The following is a 10,083-nucleotide window of genomic DNA, read 5'->3' on the forward strand; positions in this document are numbered from 1 at the left end:
GGAACCAGACAGGTTTATTTTGCCCCAAGTGGCACAATTTGCCCCACACCAATGTGCATGTCCAAGCATGTGTGCTGAGACAAAAAGCCCCGGGTCAAGTTTGCACTGCTTCTATTTGAGCTGTTGCAAGAGCACATGCTTGTATGTGTGGATGCGCCCATAGGGTTATAAGTTAAGAGTTTGTGGGTTGTACATGGCCTTCAGACTGCCAATTGAATGAATAGTTCTGTTTTAGAGGTTTAGAAAACATTGCACATGTGAAATACCAGGATAGACCCAGAAAACAGGAACATTTTTAGTTCTTTAAGGCATCTGTTCATCCCTCAGCGTAAGCAGTGTAAGCAACAGAAGCACTAGAGCTATAGTTTCTTTTTCTTTCTTTTTTTTTTTTTTTATGTTGGAGTCCCACTGTGTTGGATTGGCAGATGAGGGCCTTTTCATCTCCTTAGGCCCCTGGCCCATGTTATACTTAAGACGTGATGAACCAGTTAATGACAAAGCAAGGAATAAGCCACAAAGTTATTACACATATTTTGTGTTATTATCACACTGTTAATTTGAAACTTTGGGCAGGCTTGGAGCTGAAGCAGCTGAAGGAGCTCCCAGCTGCTGGGAGCCTGAATCAGCTGATGGCTTCTAACCATGGGGACTCACAGTATGTTCCTGTGATCAGGAGCCTCATCAGTTGATGGGGTTCCCTGCTGCTACTTGCCAGTGCAGGAGGAGCCCCACCATCACACCTCTTCCCAGGTACATGTGGCATGGCAGGAATGGAGATTGTGGGGATCATGCACAGATCCCATCACACTTTTATTTGCACCTCTGCCAGGTACTTTATTCTACCAAGTTTAAAATTCCCAGAGTTGTTGCCACCATTTGCTTCGTGTTCATTTGATTTGTATGTATGCATGCTTTTCTATTTTTACAATTAGTTTTGCTCCCCATCTCACTATCCTGCTGCCTCAGTTGTTCTCCTTATCTACTTCCCAACTTGTCAGTCTGAATTCAGACTCAAGATAGGCCAGGGACACTAACTAGTTCAGAGAGGTATAAGCTGTCATAAGTAACAGCCTACTTCATCAGAGTCATTGGTGGCAGTGAAAACCTATTTTGTTCAGGTCCAAATCATCATACCGCTCAGAGTCATGAAGTGCAAACATTTTCTATTGCTAACTCAGAGACTTTGAAAATATTTTCTGTATCAATCAGCCAGAACCCAACCCCTGACTGCTTCAAAACTAAGCCACACAAACTCATTTGACTTATACACAGGGGCAACAGCTGCACTGTAGGCAAGACCATAGGAAACACTGCAAATAAGAGAGGGAGTTTGGGGTGAAATCCTAACCTCACTGTAGTGAATAGGAGTTTTGCCATTGGCTTCAATGGGGCCAGGATTTCACCCCTGATTTCTTTATTCTTATTTTAACTGTGTTATTTCCAGGGGAAAAGTTCAATTGCAGGCACGCAGTCAGCATATATTTACAACAAAGACCAGAAGCGGGGGGGAAAAGCAACACAAAGGATAATTTTAAAGAAAGACCTAGACCCTTTAGCTTTACACAAAGAAGGAAAGCACACAGGTTTCAACAGGATAAAAGCAGACTTTATTATGTAAAGAGATCTAAGGATGAAACAAAGAACTGTAATTGTACCTCCTATCTGTAAATCTGAGGTGGTGAAGGAAAAGAAAGTGGGTGGATGGTTAACAAGAATAGCTTGAAACTGTGCTTTGTTAACTGAGTAAAATTAGCTTGCTGAGAACCTTTATTTTCCACATAACTTTTAACGAGAGCATTATTTTACATATCTCAATGGTAGGGAGCCCATTTACAAATTGTAACAAGTAACCACTGAACTTGAACTAATTTTTTCTTCTGTTTTCCATTTCAGCTATTTAATTAATGCTGAAATGCATTAGACTTGGCTTGAAGGTCTGTCAGCATTTCCATTATATACACCTAGAGCACTTTCACATGGATCTGTTAGAGGTCTCTAAAAATATACTGTAGGATCAAGCCTGACAAAAACTTGCAGATGATGAAGTTTGTTTTTCTAAAAAATATTTGTAAAAAAACATATGGTCAATTTAATATGTTGGGAGGTCCAAATATAAATAACACAGAAGTTTTCTATACTTTTCCCATCCGTATTTTAAATGCATGCATAAAATTGTCCATTTGTAATACAGATGAGTTAATATCTATAGTATGGCCATATTATTTTTACAAGCATATTAACAGAAATATGCTGCACTTGTCTCAGAAAAATGTTTGTGAGTACTAATATAGTATATTAGAATAGCTTGTTGGTTTAAGTTAGACCTGACAAAGGGTATTTGATGGCTGAAAGTTGTCCAGCAGCCATCCCAGCTATACAGTTGGTCTGATAAAAGATATCACAAAATTCATACTCACCTATTCATACTTTAATTTCTGCAAAGAAGCTATTGTGGTACATTGGGGTTAAAGGAAATGTATTATTATTTTAATAACTTTTAATAGGTTTTAGTATTTATAATATGGTAACACAGTGAGGGTGAGTCTAATTGTATAGGAATTACTAAATGTATAGTGTCATACTATACCCACAATCCTGTCCTTATTAAACCATTCCTTTTGCAGATGATGCTATACCCTGCAAGGTAAATTCTACAGGTATGTGTTTCCTTGGATTTTCTCTTAATAATGCTAAGCAACATGTTGGGGTTATTATTCATTATAATAGACACCTTTGCATTTGTAAACCAGCAAAAAGTGACAGTAATGACAGTCTGAAATGCTGCTTTCATTTTCAGAAGGGAAATTCCTTGGGTATATGGAGCCTCAGCCTCTCTTCATGCATGCATTTTGAGCTCCCTACTATTGTAGCTCTGCTCAGAGAAAAAGGGGGTGGCTTTTCTATGTATGCAAAAAGCTCCTTGGATTATGGAGACCATGGCATGTGTCACAAGATCCCTAAGGTTGTTTTAGCTTATGTTGAAAGCTAAACTGGCCTGAATCCCACCTCAAAATGAAAGAGCAGGCAAAGGTAATGGATAGGTACCTTCCCCCTTCCCATCACTCTTTTGTGCTGACCACTGGTTGGCCAAACCCAAGCATCAGGCCCTAAGGGCCTAACTTGTATTACATGAAATTATAACATTATTATAGAATATAAATTATAAAAATGTTATATTATAATACTGGGTGAGTAAGAAAGTCTTATCAAGGAGGAGTTACTGATTCCAGGTCCTGATGCTAGCTGAATGTATTTTTCATGAGTTTCACTCATTTTCAAAAGGTTTGAGTTCACTCTAATTTATTCAGCAGATCCAACCTTAGAGGAGGAAAACCCAATGTTATTAAATTCAAGGATTCAAAGAAAAGAAGGTAAAAAACACATTCCTTCAGAAAAAAAATCAGTTGATTAATACTGATGGGCCCTCTAATCAATTTAATATTAAGATTAATCTGAATATATATAATACATGAAAAACTGCTTAAAAGCTGCAACTTCAGAAACCCAAATATATTTTTTTATTCTTGAAAGGGATTGAGGTCTTCTCTTGGAGCACAGAGAAAGTCTATTTTGCTCTGATTTAAGTACATATGTAGTTCTTATTCTCTAAAGAATTTCTCTTCCAGATGCTCAAAGTAAGTAATCCTGTCTCTAGCATTGAGACTCTCCAGGGTTTTGTAATTCAGAGACTGCAAAAACACCCCCAAACAATAAAATAAAAATTGATCATAACAGAAGCTGTCTGCCTCATAATTCCTATATTTGAATATCCCATATTGCTTCTTCATATTCTTGGAATATTTCCAAACATGTTTTTTCATTTAATTACCACTTCCATCCATTACATACACACACACACACACACACACACACACACACACACACACACACACACACACATCATCATCATCATCATCTCTCATTGTTTCAAGTTCTCTTTCATTACTTTAGCCCAGCTGTTCTGCCCAGTTCTCACTGTTCAATATTGTTGTAGTCTGTGGTTTGAATGGAATACAGAAATTGCTTTCCCACGTTAAGGAAAAATATAAAACTGACACTACTAAACTGAGATGCTGCTACACATCCAGTTCATCCTGGGTCCCATAATGTACTTCTCTTATACTCCTAAAATGATATTGTCAGGTTAAAGTAGGCCCAGAATGGAAGCTTTTCAAAAGCTTGATAACTTTTTCTTATGAAAATCAATGTAATTATTATCAAGATTTCTTTCTTGCACATCTGCCAATCAAGACCTCTACTATTGGACTTATGCATAAAAACCACAATGGAAAGGAAGAATTTTAGTTACATTTCCTAAACAAAAAAGGAAAGCACAAAGTAAACAAGCAGCATTAAAATAATTAAAAAGTAAATTAGAGATATTGCAATTCTGCTCCCTTTTAATAGTATGAACTAATGGTTACTAGTATGGCTGGTAAGAACTAGCAGTGATAGTTAAAATTTCCTAAAACTTTCTAAGACCCATATTGTTAATTAATTATTTACCTGATTTTAACCATCTGAGTTTTCTAAAACAAATTTGGCTCCAGCTGTGGGTTCTAGCCATGCTCTCATTCTGTCTCTGGGAAATTAAAATACTACTTCATTTCTTCCCCAATTGGAATCACTGTGGGCATCCACATGTGCACATTACTGGATTCAACTAACTAGCTAGACAGATAGTGTCACCATCTACACATTCGCCCCTATTAGGTCAGAGTAAATTAATTAACTCCACCATAACATAGTACCGCCCAATACAAGTTCTATCCTATTTACTAATTCTATTTACTCAGCTACAATACACATTTTGATGGTAACCAGGGCTGAGTGGAGCACATTTAGGGGGTTGCCTGGCACCTGACGCCACACTATAGCACCCTCATACCCCACCCAGCCCCTCCATAGCCCACTGAGCCAGGGTAGAGCAGCTTTGGGCTGGTATGCTGACTCTCCAGGCTCCTAACCAGCTGGGGTGCACTGCCTTGCTCCAATGTACTGCAGTCCTAGGTGCACATGAAAACACTGCACCCAAGAGCAACAAAACCTAGAGCAACTTATGCCAGAGCTTATTCAGGCACACTAATTGGTTATGTAGATGTACCCACTCACATTTGTTGAAAACATGTAGGGCATGTCCACATGTGTGTGCATGTGCATCTTGCAGCATCTCAAACCCCTTTGAGATGCTGCAAGATGCACATTTGGGAACAAAAAAGTGTTCCCTGTGCTGCAAGTTTACAGTGCAGGGGCAAAATTAGACCCATGGATATCCAGGGGTCAAAAAAAAAAAAAGCGTCGCAGAACAGCGAGGCAACCCAGGAGTCAATCCTCCAAGAGGAACACTCTGGTTTCTGACCAGAGTGTCTCTGAAGTGCTCCTGCTGCCCCCAGCACTGTCAAAGGTAAGTTAGGGACATGGGGTGGGTGGGTGCGAGTAGTGGCAGGGGGATGCTGGGGCGGGGGGTGTCAGAAGTGGAGGTGGTTGTCAGGGGCTATGAGGAGTGGGGGGGGATATCAGAAAGAGTGTCAGGAGTGGAGGGGGTTGTCAGGAGCTATGGGGAGTTGTGGGGGGATGCCGGGGGGTGTCAGAGAGTGGAAGGAGTGGAGGGGGTGCCACATGCCTGCCCCACACCCGGCCACTGCAGCTCTGGCAGCAGCAGGCAAGTGGGGCTGTGTGGGGCTGTGGCTGTGCTGCAGACACAGCAGGCAGTGTGACAGCACTGTGAGACCCAGGCTCCATACATGCTGAATTGACCCAGCCTGGCCCACTGCTGCATGACCTTGGATGGGCTGGGCTGAATCCATTCAGCATATACAGAGCCCAGGTCACATAGCACTGCATTGCTGCCTGCTGTGCCTGCAGCAGAGCCACAGCCCCACTTGCCTGCTACTGCCAGTGCCGCAGTTTCTGCCCCAGAGCTGTCCCCAGGGGTGTGTGGGACCAGGGGGTGGCAAGTGGTGGGGGGATGGAGGGGACGATCAGTTGGAGTATGAAACCAGTGGCATGTGGTAGCCACAGCAGAGCTGGCAGTGCACAGTGAGACCTGACCCAGCTCAGCCCAATGCAGCTCACTAGCCCGGCCTTGCAACAGCGTGGGACGTGCGGTTCCAGGAGGTGCAACTCCTGTGCAAATGCATACTAGCTGCATGACCTGGGCAAGATTGGGCTCGCGGGGTGCATTTTCCATGAGGCTCAGGTGCACCTGAGCCTCATGGAAAATTCACCCTGCCAGTCCGACCCAACCTGATCCAGGCCAGGCTGCGAAGCTAGCATATGTTTGCAAAGGAGTCATGCCTCCCAGAGCCACAATTCCCACTCCAGTGCAAAGCCAGCCTAGCAAGCCACACTGGGTTGGGTTCCACCGTATGCCTCCTCCCCGCAGGCACCATGGGGCAAGTAGTGCTGCCACCAGAGGCAGGACCCAATAGAATCCAGAGGGACAGCATGCTGAGCCAATCTGTGTCCTGCCGGCACTGGAGCAGCTGGCACTGCCAGGCCGGGCTGGTTCCATGGCAGCAGAACCCAGTGCAGCACACAGTGACCATGTGTCACACTGAGCTAGGTCCTGCCACCATGGAACCAGCCTGGCCTGGTGGTGTGAGTACCCCCAGTGCTGGCAGGACCTAGCTTCATAGTTTCATAGCTGGTAGGGTCAGAAGGGACCTGAGTAGATCATCAAGTCCGACCCCCTGCCATGGCAGGAAAAAGTACTGGGGTCAAACGACCCCAGCAAGGTGTTCGTCTAACCTCTTGAAGACCCCCAGGGTAGGAGCCAGCACTACTGCTCTTGGAAGTTAGTTCCAGGTCCTAGCTGCCCTGACTGTGAAGAAGTGCCTCCTAATGTCTAGTCTGAATCTACCCTCTGCCAGCTTGTGACTGTTATTTCTAGTCACTCCTGGTAGTGCTTGGGGGAACAGGGACTCCCCCAATGCCTGCTGGTCCCCTCTGACTAGTTTGTAACAGGACACTAGATCCCCCCTCAGCCGTCTCTTGTGGAGGCTGAACAGGTTCAGGTCCCATAGCCTCTCCTTGTAGGGCCTGCCCTGCTGCCCCCTGATCATGTGAGTGGCCCTCCTCTGAACCCTCTCAATGCTGTCCACATCCCTCCTGAAGTGCGGCACCCAGAACTGGATGCAGTACTCCAACCAGTACTGACCAGTGCCACACAGAGGGGGAGGATCACCTCCTTGGACCTGCTCGAGATGCATCTGTGGATGCATGACAAGGTGCAGTTGGCCTTCCTGACTGCGTCCCCACATTGCCAGCCCGTGTTCATTTTGGCATCAGTAATGATTCCAAGATCCTTTTCTGCACTGAAAAGAAGGGAGTTCCCCAGCCTGTAGGTATGCTGCTGGTTCTTCCTTCCCAAGTGCAGCACCTTGCACTTGTCAGTGTTGAAACCCATCCTGTTCTCATCTTCCCACCCCTGTAACCTGCCTAGGTCCGATTGCAGCCTATTCCTCCCTTCTAGCATGCCCACATCCCCCCACATCTTAGTGTTGTCAGCAAATTTGAGCAGGGTGCTTTTTGCCCCCTTGTCCAAGTCACTGATGAAGATGTTGAACAGCGCGGGTCTACCACCACTCTCTGGGTGCAGCCCTCCAGCCAGTTAGCAACCCATTTGACTGTGTAGTTGTCGACGCCACAGTCCCCTAGTTTATCAATGAGAATGGGGTGAGAGACAGTGTCAAAGGACTTCCTGAAATGTAGAAAGACTACATCCACTGCTACCCCTGCGTCTAAGGATTTTGTGACCTGGTCATAGAAGGCCACCAGGCTGATCTGACAGGACCTGCCTCTAATGAACCCATGTTGGTTGCCCCTATGCATAACCTCCCCTGCTGGCCCCTTGTGGCCATGCTCCAGGATAATTCTCTCAAAAAGCTTACCCAGGATCGAGGTAAGACTAACTGGCCTATAGTTTCCTGGGTCCTCCTTCCTCCCTTTTTTGAAAATGGGAACCACATTGGCCCTTTTCCAGTCCTCTAGCACCACACCAGATCACCACGAGTGCTCATAAAGCCATGCCAGGGATCCTGCAATGACCTCTGCTAATTCCCTCAGCACTCTGGGGTGGAGGTCATCAGAACCAGATGATTTAAATACGTCCAGTCCCTCCAGAAATTCCCTGACTAGATCCTCACTGACCCTGGGCCTGGGTGTGCCTCCCCCAGGGCCTGAGGGTGTCCCAGTGGATGGGCTGATCTGGTCCGGTCCCTGCTCAGGAAAATGGAGGCAAAGAAATCATTAAATAGGTTAGCCTTGTTATCTGGTGTGACAACCAGATTTCCTAGCGTGTCTTGCACAGACCCCACGTTACCCAGTACCTTCTTTTTGCCCCCTATGTATTTAAAAAAGGACTTCTTATTGTCCTTGATCCAGATAGCTAGTCCCAGTTCCATCTCTTCCTTGGCCTTCCTGACTGCCCCCCCTCCAGCCCCGAGCAACTGAGGTATAGTCCTCCCTGGTGATAGCCCCTTCTTCCCATTGGGTGTACACCTCCTTTTTAGCTAGGAGACTTTCCTGTATGCTTTTGGTGAGCCATGGGGGCTTTTGTGCCCTCTTGCCCCCTTTGATCCTTGTTGGGATTACCTCCCTTTGGGCTTGGAAGATCATCTCCTTAAGGAACAACCACTCTTCTTGGACACCCGACTCCCCTCCCCTCCAGGACCTTAGTACTTCCCCAACTATTCGTCTTACCTCATTGAAATCCACCCTCCTGATGTCCAGGGCTTCTGCCTTGCTGCAGGCTTTTGCCACCTTGAGCTGGATGATGAATTCCAGCAGGCGATGATTGCTGTCACCCAGGTGGTCAAGCACCCACAGCCCCCTCACAAGGTCATTGCCTATGGCCAGCACCAGATCCAACAGGGTGTCTCCCCTGGTGGGGCTGTGCACCTCCTGGGTTAGATGGAGGTCCAGTATCTCGGCTAGGAACCTACACAAATGGTCAGACCTGGCTGACTACTCTTCCCAGCAGATGTCTGGAAAGTTCAGGTCACCCAGGATGACCACATCTTTTGACCTAACTACCTCCGTGAGCTGACTTAGGAATTCCTGGTCTAGCTCTTCCACTTGGTTGGGTGGTCTGTAGTAGACCCCCACTGTTAAGTCCCTTTCTCCTCCACTCCCTTGTATTCTAACCCACACCCCTTCAGTGTGCCCCTCATCTGACCTTGTGCTACTAGATGAGGATGTGTATTCCTCCTTGATGTAGAGCGCCACACCCCTGCTTCTCCTCCCTGTCCTGTCCCTCCTGTACAGCCTGTAGCCCTTGATAGTCACCATCCAGTCATGTGTTGGGTCCCACCATGTTTCGGTGAGCCCCACTATGTCTGGCTTGGTGTCAGCTAGCAAGAGGATAAGTTCCTCCTATTTGTTCCCCATACTACAAGCGTTTGTGGACTGAGCTTGGCTCAGTGCACTGTCCCTGTGCACTGCACCAGGTCCTGCCACCTTGGAACCAGACCAGCCTGGTGGTGTGAGCCACCCCAGTCCTGGCAAGACCCAGCTCGGTGTGACACATTGTCCCTGCAAGTGTCACCAGCCCCCAGGTGACACCTGTGAGTGGCACCGGTCTCTGATGAGCAGCACAGGCAGTGCCAGCTTTGAACTGCTCGGGGCTGTGCCACGGGGGGGGGGGGGGGGGAAGCTGGCAGCAGTGAGCTTTGAGTGCCCCACTTCTGCAGGAGATAAGTTGTGGGCCCTGTGCAGAGGGGGCTGTGGCCCTGCAAGGTGCCTGGGATCCTGGGGGGGGGGGGGTGCTTTGGCCCTCCAGGGTGGAGGTGGGCCCCTGAAGTGGGGGGGGGCAGTCCATGTGCTGCATGGGTGGGCTGCTCCCTGTCGGGGTCAGAGGACACATCCCTCTTCAGCAGCCTCACTACAAGGTCTCCCCACACCCAGTCTCCCCACAATCACCCCATACCTAGCCACACAATGACCCACATCCCCCCACACCACCCACACTCCCACCCGCCTTCCCCCACACCCCTTCCCACCCCCCTCCTGCAAACCCCACATCCCCCCCATCACACACCCATTATGTGAGAAGAAAACCAAAAACACACATCAAGACATATA

Source organism: Alligator mississippiensis, chromosome 1 (assembly GCF_030867095.1).
Source record: "Alligator mississippiensis isolate rAllMis1 chromosome 1, rAllMis1, whole genome shotgun sequence".
Taxonomy (NCBI): Eukaryota; Metazoa; Chordata; order Crocodylia; family Alligatoridae; genus Alligator; species Alligator mississippiensis.